Below are 10413 nucleotides of genomic sequence, written 5' to 3'. Positions count from 1 at the left end.
CTTCATTAGTAACACAATTTCATAGAAAGAAAAACATATATGAAAGGATATTTATAGAGAGGAAAACATACTGCACATTGCTATGATAGGAATTAATAGAATAGTTTAATTAATCCTCTTGTCCCAATCACCAATTCGTTACATTTAGCAAGATATCTCTCAAGTCCTTCATGAACAGGAAAGTAAAACCAAAGTGGAATCACAAAATTTGGACCACTCGGGTACAGAATTCCAGAACCTCTATTAAATGTTTCTTCCCCATATTTATAAGGAGAGGGGGAGATTTGAATTAACAGTTGCAAAATATCTCAGCTAGAGCTCCAATTGACTGATTGAATAGTTGTCTCGGTGTGCAAAATCTTTGTGTCCCATAATGATTACAATCAGGATTTGATTCCCTCCTTTAAAATGAAAGAAATACAGAATCAACAAAAATAAGGAAAATTGAATGATGGTGAGGAAAATATTGTTCTGCGGTTCCTGTGAAGGTCCCTGATCAGGCCACGTCTCTGCCACAATGTATTCCTCTAGCTCATCTATCAATTCCAGTCGCTTTTAAATTAACTGTTTGGCTTCAACACTCTCTGGAGTTGGTAGTGATCGACTGTGTTTGCTTGTCATAGAGTGGAAGCAAAGTTTATCTAGGTAGTCCTTTACATTTATGACTGAGTGGAGCTCCACACTGAGGCATTAAGTCTTCCTTAGTCCCCATACTGATTTACCGATGCACCATGTCTTCATTCAATGCCTCAACTACCGACGCATCTGCATTCAAAGCCCTGTACCATACTATCAAGGCATCGATGTATCAAGACTTTTACTATTAAAGGCATTACAGAACAGCAAGTCTCGATCTCCTTTAGACCCCTTTGGTTTAGCCCCTTTCTGCCTTTCTTCTCACATGACTTGGGGGATGTGACCTGGGGCTTAGCCCTAAGGCACTAGAGACTTTAGACTCTTGTCCAAGGGCCTTTTTCCTTTTATAAAGTGCTTTGTGCCCCTTTCCTTTAATTTTCTCTAGTGACTGCATGCTTAACCAAATATCGGAGCTCAACTACATCGGAGGTTTCCAGTCAGGGTGTCGCAACATGTTTGCGATCTCCGATTGTGATAACCCTTTAGTGCTTAGCCTCCAGCTCGGCCTTTGGTTTTTTATGCCTTTGTGACTGTGAACCAGCCCCCCACATTGGAGCCCCTTTATCGCACTTTCCCATGTGTGCACTGTGTTAAAAAGTGTCGATAAGCCTCAACCTCTGATTTGTGATTTCCGATGTGATGTCATCACTTCCATGTGGAACTTTCTGAGTGGTGACACATGTCGCCTAGATATGCCCTGTTTGGACCCTTGAAAATGTAAGATCTGCATGCCACGTGTCCTCCGTACTGGCACATCATGATGACATCAGACGTCACGTGGATTTATCAAGAACAATAGTATTCCACCACGTGGCCTTCCAGAGCAGAGAGAAAAGGCCCATATACCCTTGGTTTTTCATTAATTTCCTTTGTAAATCACTTTCGGCATTTCCCAGTGATTTGTAATATCAACATATTCTCCCTGCGATTTCTTAAGAGTGGTCTGTTGAATATCGCCAATTATTGATTCGCGACATATTTTTGTTGTTGCGATCGTTTATCGCTGATTTCAACTCAAACCTTCGATTTCCTCATCACTGCATTAGACCTCTAATCTTCAATATCGACGATCGTTGATTGCTAGTTTACTCTATCCTCCCTTGTTGTTGTTTTTAGAAAACTCCGATTGCGATTTGTGACATGCTCCCAAAGCTCCGATATGTTCTTATTTATTTCCTTTCAAAGGAAACAAAACCCCTGAACTTCAACTGGCCATATCTTATGATCCAGAAGTCCATTTTTAGTATTCCACATACTGTTGGAAAGCTTGTTCCGAGAACTATGCAATGGAGAGGGTTTGATGTAGCTTGGAGAGATTTCATGGCTTGGAATATGGCTTCAAAATTCACTTCTCTTTGGCACTTTGGACAACTGAAAACACATTTTGGAGAGAGTGACAATAGACCCAATAGGATGTTATAGTCTGCATCAATGATCATGATTTCTATAGAGACATTCTTGCCGAAAATAGTGATAGAACAATTGCGATATAAGCCAAGGGGATGAGAGGGATGACCATCCCAAGCACAAAGATTGATGGTGGAAGGTGACAAGTGAGGTGAACCAATTTGCTTCCAAACACTAGCATCCATCACACAAGTGGAGGTGCCTTCATCTATGATAAACCACTAAACAATGGTGTTTCTTATGGAGACTCGTATTTGAAATGAAATGAATGAAGGAAGGGTGGGATGTTCTGACTTTTCAATGTCAAAGACAATCATACGATTGACAAAATTATCCACAACACCCAAAGTAAAGAGTAGAGATCTCCATTGGGATAGGAACTTCTGGAGGACTTCTAACATTGACATGGAAACAAGAGACTGTGCCAAGTCATCTACTATGCTATAGCTATGGGTGGCTTTAGCAAAAGCAGCATTTCGACATAATGGACCCTTAGGGATGTTGGGGATAACCTCTACCTTAGGTAGATGGATATGTAACATACCATTTGATGACGACAGAGGCTTAGTGGAAATTTTAGGTTGGGACTCAGTCGTTGACTTAGCAGGTGGCTTGTCATATTGGTGTGATCGAGTCTGAAGGTTGACTTGTTCAGTGTTGACTTCATCAAAATTTATCATAAGAATATGATAATCATTGTGACCAGATGGTGGAGGTGGGGGAGCTGCATGACCTTGTGTAGGTTGAGCAGCTAGATATCCTTGGTGAGGAAAAGGATTGGTAAGCACAATCAGTTGAGATGAAGCAGAAGGAGGAGGAGGAGCTATGGGTTGTTGTCCTCTAGAAGTAGCTGCTTGAGCTTCCCATGTTTGAAGCATATGAGATAAAAGGGGACACTCATGAGTATAATGGCCATATACACCACAACAAGAACAATATTTTTTCATATGAAGAACCTTGTTTTTCTTGGGTTTCCCACCCTATTATTTGCTAGTCGGACTAGGCTGGCTTCCATGAGGTGTGTTAGGTGGAGAACCCTGATTACCTTGGTTACCTTGAGATTCTTAGTTCCGATAACCTTTCCCCTTATTCCTTTTCTTGGGGTTGGGGGAATTGGTTGTGATATGCTGAGCATACACTTGACCTTGTGGAGTAGGTTGTTGTTGTGGCATAGGTGGAGGAGGTATGGGGAGCTGGGGCGCTGGAGTGCTAGGTGATACATACATATAGTAAGAAGATGGGGAAACATTAGGATAGATAGGTGGAGCAACAAATGGCCCTGGCATCTACTAATGTGGATGGGGATATGCATATGACATGTTGGAACCTGGATAAGATTTTCCATGTGAAAAGTTTGAGGGGGGGGGGGGGAATAGGTGTAAGAGGAACTGGTCCCCCCATAAGGTTGACCATAACTCATCGGAGGTGGAGAATATGGTTGAAGTTGAGGGTGTTATCTCAAAATCAGACCCTGGAAGGCTGCTGACCAGGAAGACCTTAAGTAACTATTTCAAACCTACTTTAGGCTGAGGCTTAGCCTCCCCAACCTGAGAGGGCTCTCTCAAAGGATTAATGATATTGATAATGGATTAGATGGGTAACTCTATTAAACAAAATAATCCACTCCACTCTTCCTCCATAGTCTCTATAGTGTAGTTTGACTTCACAAATATATGAGGAAAGCTACCTCGCTTGATCTTCAAAGAATTTAAATTGAAAGCCTATTAATTTGCTTCCCATGTATGAACCCAAACATCATCATGATTGTGAACACTCGGCTCCTTTACGAAGCTTGCAACCTGTGCGTACCAAGACACCTAATGACCTAATGATGAGGATAAGTGGTTGAATTGATAGGCAAAATGTATGGGCTAATAACTGATGATGTAGAAAGATAACAAATTTTGATAAATTAGACAGCTGGATGAGATTTGTTATGGATCAGCACGAATCCCCGATTTCGTAGCGCATAAGAACTTTGAAATAGGATTGACATATGGAGCTTAGGTGTGATGTTAGACCAGTGATGGATGAAAACAGAGTGTTGATATTTATTTAAACATACCAACAAGACTCCTAGGATTTAGACACTAAATTAAACCCGGACTAACACTTAACCTTCACAATCGAACTGATGTGAACAATTTAGAAATTGCTTCTTAAGTGATAACAGTGGCTCCACTTGGGATAGTGTGCTCCTGTAGTACACTAAGAACTTGCAGGTCTAGTGCTTTATCCTCTTATGACAAACAGAAATTTGCTTGACAAGCATCCCCTTTAAGCTTCTTGGGCCTTCACCTCGGGCTTAAGCTTGATGATCACTGTAGGAGAAAGAAATCTATATCTACTGAAAAATGCTCAGTCAACCTTGAGCTTATTTGCATTTTCCCACCTACCTACCCTATCAATTTCAAACTTCTTTCAGCTTAATCAATGTGAAATTTCCAATGTAGCCAATCATTTGTCTTATCTGATACTTGAGTTTTTTGACTGCATCGGAGTTCAGAGCAACTATGATATTGTGATGACCACTGCCACTGAAATTGCCTCTGATCTTCATAGAAAAACTGAAACACTGGAGAGTAAAACTCTTCCATGTATTTAGCTATAGGATCTTGTTGAAGCCCCGAAAATCGGGTTGACAACAAGGGGGATACCTGCCTGGTCCGGACCTTGGTTGGCAGCTCCTTATCCGTTTGGTATAGCGGGTCCGACTGGGGATAATGGGACCAGTTTCCCAATCTATGGGTGTGTGTGTGTGTAGAATTGGATGTTGCTGATCTAACAGTAACTATCTAAGCTATTCTAATTCAAACTTTAATCTAATACTATGCTATTGTAATCTAATAAAAACAACACATCTAATCTATGCTAACCCGGGATGTAACTTTTCTATTATGCGATCTAAAGAGATTTCATATAACAACTGGTAATAAAGATCATTCAATGATTATAAGAAAGGAAATCAATTAAGATGAACTATTTCGCATAAAAAGTTAGGCAAAACAGTTATGAACAGCATATCGCATAATAAGCTATTCATAGATTCAACATAAATAAATAGCTACCACCGTACAAAAGCTCCAAATGGTAACTCAAGCATTCAGGAAATAACATATAAACAACTAAAAACTGTATATCACTTTTATGACTGGTCCTACTCATAAGCTTCAAGCAACAATTATTTATTTCTCCTTGCTCTAACATCTACTAAGAGTACAGAAGTGCAACATCAGTAGCAGATGTCAAATGCAAACATCAACAAATCTTGATCCATTCATTCACCAAAACCTCCTCTGAGGGTGCAAAAGTGCATGTTCTGAGGACAAGATTTTGATAAATTTCTGGACCCTTCTCTAAATGCATGAGAAGGGTTTAAATACTACTTAACTAAATAACTTAATTACACATATTCAGGATACGGTTTAAATGACCGCCCTTTTTCTAAGCAAAATTATTTCTAAAATTAAATCTAATATCTAACTATTTCTGCATTTGCTCCTTAATGTTGCAAGCATTCAATATTTGCCTAGGTAGAGTTGGTTGACTGTCTTCCGCTTTTGATTGAGCTAAGGAAACAGAAATGGCAAGCGCTGGCACTATTTTTTCCCAGCAAAATAGCAAATATACTTGAGAATCATCTCTGGCTATGTGGATTTACTGTGTATGTTCAGTAATAACCCAAATTCCACTTGGTTAACCCTCAAATTGCCTCTGCCTTTTCTTTCTTGCGCTTTCAGGCTTATGAATGACTGAGCAGTTAGGGACTTTGCTTTTTGAGCAATTTTCTCAGTGATGCGCGATTAGCGCTAGGCGCTAATCTCGCATCAAAAACTGCCTCCGTTCTTTGATCAGGGCCTTTCTGGTGCGTTTTTTGCCTTTAGCACCTTTCCTTCACCGGGTATAAGCTTTAAAATTTTGCAAACATACTGCTTTTGCGAGCTTCTAACCTTGAGCGTTGTAAATCACCTGTTGATATCATCATTGTTCAATTACTCATTAAACCATGGCTCTGACTGATAGATCTGTAATGGATAGCTCAGCAGCGCTCTGGAATTTGTGGCTCTGTTACATGCGGTATCCGTTCATGAGGGCATTTTTTATCTGCTTCCGAGCTTTTGGAGCTTTACGTTTTTCCTTAATCGCTCCCTACACATTGCTTCCTATTGTTTTTGTTTTTCATTCCTATAGTTCAGACATAAGGAGAGAGTAATGAAAATTGACAAGAAATCTCTGAGCTCTACGGATGTACAAAAACATTCCACCTGACGTGAACTAACTCTTCGAAAAACACAAAACTGTCTTTCATTAACACTTGGCGTACATTCATTAATTTTCATTAACACGCGTATTCAATTTTTCTTGAATGTTTGAGCCGGGGAAAATCTACGATGGACGATCTCTGCGATTCACATCGCAGCATCGCATCATCGCGTTATCGCAAGATTGCAATTTTCATCGAGATGTGTTATCACAGGGTTGTCCGATCACATTTATCGCAGAATCACAGATTGCTGTTTCACGCGATCGCAAGATTTCCGATCGCAGCATTGCGTTATCGCAAGGTCGCAGATTTTTTACAATTCGTTAAATAGTTATGTGTTGTTTTTGCGATGTTGCGATATGCGATATCTCATATCGACCATCGACGATTTTTTAAAGTTTTCGTTTGTGAGCGTTTCTTAATGCATGCAATGTGATGGATTTCACTTCACACTCTCATGGTTTGTCATTCTACTCACAAGGAAATGTCTTATCTTCTTCGCGCGATGCGATATTTTCTTAAGGAGTATAATAAATGAGTTTTAATTGAATTTTTTGAATTTTTTCTAAGGGTCCCCACTTACCTAGTGTTATTGCTAATACTAAGTAAGGAGGGGGGGTTGTTGGTGGCCACAACAATTGGCGATTCACTTGGAACAACTAGTTATCTCTGTTTTCCTATTGAATTTTTCAAACTTCCAAAACAGAAAATTTTTCAAAAATTAAACTTTGTTATGGACATATAGAGTACATTATGCTTTAAACTGTCAATGATATTTTGTTTCAACCTCTTTTCATTCTAATTATTTGCTTCCTTAGGCTAGTCCTTGTATTTACATCAACCATTACTTGGTCTTGTAAAGATAAAATAAAGTCTCCTCTGTAAACCAGTTTTAAATATGCTCATTTGTCATAGGTAGAGCCTCTGCTGCCAGCAGGAATTTATAGCCTCGACAGGGTTACCTGTTACCCAACAATGATCCTGTATCCTACTTAAGGTGACCTACAACTTTCAAAGAAAAATCCATATTTACACTTATTGCTTTGATTTTCTTTTTATTCTTAAAGAACAATGTCTTGGTTTGGTAGCCAAATTATGACACAGTCACTCACTTGATTCATAACTTTGCTGAACAAGTTGGCTCGTGATGAGACCCCTTGTCTTTTGATTGCAACAATCTTGAGTCATTGCCCTGTTGTAGTAGACAGTATTGGCAAAGTCAGCAAGTTATGATATCTATGATTATGATAAGTCGGCTCGTGATGAGACCTCTTATTCTCAAGATATAGTGTATCCTTGGATTATCCCTCTGAAAGTTGCGATTTTCCTTAGCAGGGAGGAAGTCATTGTTTCCTTAAGATAGCTCTGGACGACAATAATAGAGTTTTTGGAAACAACTGTTCTATAGAGAATCTTCATTTTGTTATTGATACCTTTCATTGTGCTGATATAAAACAATTTCTTCACTAAAGGTTGCTTTCATCAAATTCCTTGAAGTTGAAACTTGTATCATATCTAGGCTAAAGTTTTTAACTGTATCTGTCAATAATAAAGACCAATTTTTCAAAAGATTTGCTATTTATACAAGCGAAAAGCTCAAAATCTGAAAGAGAATTGGTGTCTTTTTCGTAAATACCTAATGTAACCACTCACAACTAGTTTTATTATGAAAAGAAAAACTATTCTACAAAAATAGAAGAATAATCTTCTATGGAAAATATTTCTTGAGAATTTGTCCATTAACAGGCAAAGGATCCCTCCTACCTGCTAAATCCTGTAACACAAATGTTGATGGACCTATGACTTCAACAATCTGAAAAGGACCAAGCCACATCCTTTGAAATTTTGTGTGTTTGCCCTTTTCTTCATGAGCCTTATCCCACTTTAAAACTAAATCTCCCATCTGAAAATCTTTTCTGGTCATTATGTTTGAATCAAAAGAGGATTTTACTAGCGCTTGATGATGAGCATGTGTTTTCTTAGCTTGTTCTCGTTGTTCTTCTAATTTAATTATTTCCATTTGTCTCAGCTGTAAGGAGGAAGTGGGTACTTCATCAATGTATTGTACTAAAGACAAAGAGGGAATGGCTAAGTGAGTTGGAAGAACCACTTCTTTCCCATAAACTAAATTAAAGGGAGAAGTGCCGATTGAAGCTTTTTGCGTTATCCTATCTGCCCATAAAGCATATACCAAAGCTTTGTGCCAATTCTTTTGATTCTGGTCAACTGTTCTTTTAATAATCCTGATTAGGTTTTTATTTGTTGACTCAGCTAACCCATTACCTTGTGGATAGTAATTGGCCGAATATTTAAGTTTGAATCCTCTTTTAAGTGCAAAATTAGTCATTGCATTTCCAGAAAAGTATGATGCATTGTCAAACATTAAAGCAGATGGCAATCCAAACCTAGTGATTATAAATTGATCTATGAACTCAATAATATTTTCAGAATTAGCTATCTTGAGCGGAACTGCTTCTACCCGTTTTGTGAAATAATTTGTTGCCATGAGGATGTATCTATGTTGCTTAGAAGAGTGAGGAACGATCTCACCTATTATGTCCAAGCCCCACTGACTGAAAGGTTGCTCGATGTTTACCGGCTGTAGTGGCAGGGACGACTTCTTTTGTCTCCCAGCAATAGTTTGGCAGACTTGACATCTTCTCACGTAACTGTGCGAGTCTTTGAACAGCGTGGGCCAATAATATCCTGCGCGTAAGATTTTATGTGCAGTAGCATCTCCAGCATAGTGTCCGCCTGCTGGCCCATCGTGGAGTTCCTGCAAAAATTTTTGAGCTTCAGTTTTTTCAAGACACCTAAGAAGAACATAATCATAATTTTTTCTGAAAAGAATATCATTTATGAGCTGATATTGTTTAGCTTTCAATCTTAGAGCTCTTTTCTTAGTATTATCAAGGTGTGAAGGAGCATACCCGTTCTTAAGATAATAAATGATATCATCATATAATGATTCTACATCATTTAGGCTTACCTCACCCATTTTTACCTCTTCCGATGGAGTTTCAGAAATTTGCGATGCTCCGGCCAGCATTTTGCAGAAGCCTTGACCTCTTACAATGTTTGCTAGTTTGATCTCAAGGTCGTATTCTTGTAAGGCAGTAACCCAATTGGCCCTTTTCTCACCCACATCCTTTTGTACTAGAAGATTCCTTACCGCTGGAAACGGTACTATGATCTTAGTATGGGTTTTAAGTAAGAAAGGTTTGAAGTATTTGACTACTTTGAAAACAGCATAAGCCTTTTTCTCCACGTCTGAATAATTGAGTTCAACACCTTATAAATTTGAGCTAAAAAACGCAATTGGAGCTTCCACTTTTTCTTGATTCGCTTGAGTTAGTATTGCGGCATATGATTTATCTGAGGCAAATGTGTATAAAATAAAAGATTCTGAAAAATTCGGGGTTGCTAAAGATGGAGCATTAATAATGGCTTGCTTGATCAGGTTGAATGCTTCATGTTCATCTTGACCCCATTTAAAATTTGAATTCTTTTTAATCATGGTCTGCAAAGGAGACACGATTCGCGAAAAATCTAGAACGAATCTCTTTACAAAATTGATTTGACCAAGGAAAGATTGCATGGCTTTTTTGTTATGAGGTAGGGATATTTCAGAAATTTCTTTGATTCTGTCAGGATTAATGTGAATACCGGAATTTGACACTATGAATCCTAGAAGTTTCCCTTCACTTAATGCGAAAAAAGATTTCTTTGGGTTAAGTGAAATTCCATACCTTAAACATCGTTGAAAGATTTGTTTCAGGTCTTTGAGATGGTCGCTTCGCTTCTTGGAGTACACTGTTATATCATCCAAATAAATTACTACAGATTTATTGACTAAACCTCTGAATGCGATGTCCATGGCTCTCTGAAATGTAGCACCAGCATTAATCAAACCAAATGGCATCTTCTGATATGCATATGTGCCCCATTTAGTTCTGAATGTGGTTTTCAACTGATCATCAGGATGTACCAACACTTGATTGTACCCTGAAAATCCATCCAAGAAAGACATTAGTTCTGAGCCTACCACCGCCTGCAATATTTGCTCCATAGGTGGAAGAGGAAAATTGTCTTTTTGACAGGCTTTG

The sequence above is a fragment of the Pinus tabuliformis genome, chromosome X (genome assembly GCF_031772625.1).
Source record: "Pinus tabuliformis cultivar Carrire ecotype Pingquan chromosome X, CPIR1, whole genome shotgun sequence".
NCBI lineage: Eukaryota > Viridiplantae > Streptophyta > Pinopsida > Pinales > Pinaceae > Pinus > Pinus tabuliformis.
The sequence above is the reverse complement of the archived record's forward strand: the minus strand, read 5'-3'. Positions refer to the sequence as shown.